This window comes from Sinocyclocheilus rhinocerous, unplaced genomic scaffold (genome assembly GCF_001515625.1).
Source record: "Sinocyclocheilus rhinocerous isolate Xijiao unplaced genomic scaffold, SAMN03320098_v1.1 scaffold297, whole genome shotgun sequence".
In the NCBI taxonomy this organism is placed as follows: Eukaryota; Metazoa; Chordata; class Actinopteri; order Cypriniformes; family Cyprinidae; genus Sinocyclocheilus; species Sinocyclocheilus rhinocerous.
Genome location: NW_015649240.1, coordinates 918,654 through 919,669, shown reverse-complemented (window position 1 = coordinate 919,669; position 1,016 = coordinate 918,654). Strand labels below are relative to the sequence as shown.

Below are 1,016 nucleotides of genomic sequence, written 5' to 3'. Positions count from 1 at the left end.
TTAAAGGGGTGGTTGACTGGTTTTGTTCTAGGCTTGATTGTGTTTATGGGGTGCAATCTAACGTGTTCATGCTTCGTTTTTTTTTAAAAACGCATTATTTTTCACATAATTTACCTTTATTCTTCACCGCTCTGTCCCTTCTCTGAGTAACGCGCTGATCATTTGCTGCTTTTATGAAGCCCCTCCCTCAGAAATACGCGATGGACTCTGATTGGTTAGCTAGTCCAGTGTGTTGTGATTGGCTCAACCGCCTCTAGTGTGCGTCTAATCGTCACGCCCCTCAGCTCAGCGGCATGTGTTGTATTGTAAACAATGGCGTCGTCTATATTGCTTATCAATTTGAGCCCGATTGAGACGCAGAGGATATTAGTGAAGAGGATTGCGCAGAACCTGTGCAAGCACGGCTCTTAATGGTATGTTTGTTTGTTGTTGTCTCATACTTTTAACTGAGGAATAAATTACATTTTAAAATACATTCAAATAGAAAACTTAAACAATAGAAAATTGTTAAAATATTTCTAGTGCTGTCAAATCGATTAATCGCATCCAAAATAAAAGTTTGTGTTTACATAATATATGTGTGTGTACTGTGTATATTTATATGTATATATAAATACAAACACATACATTTATGTATTTAAGAAATATATGAAATATACATTTATATTTAAATATAATATAAATCATATATAAATATAAACATATATATACACATGTAAATATTTCTTAAATGTATACATGTTTGTGTGTGTATTTATATATACATATAAATATACACAGCAAACACACAAATATTATGTAAACAAACTTTTATTTTGGATGCAATCAATCGATTTGACAGCACTAAATATTTCACAACATTAATGTTTTGCTGTATTTTTCATAAAAAAAATGCAGCCTTGGTGAACTTAAGGGGGTCATATGATGCGATTTCAATTTTTCCTTTCTCTTTGGAGTGTTACAAGCTCTTGGTGAATAAAGAAGATCTGTAAAGTTGCAAAGACTAAAGTCTCAAA

The 1,016-nt window shown here is 32.4% G+C and overlaps 1 protein-coding gene across 1 annotated transcript in view; it reads left to right on the top strand.

Annotated features, from left to right (window-relative positions):
- Positions 1–1,016, top strand: part of LOC107710479 (glucosamine-6-phosphate isomerase 2-like) — a 25,236-nt gene that overhangs the window by 5,101 nt on the left and 19,119 nt on the right. The window lies entirely within an intron of this gene.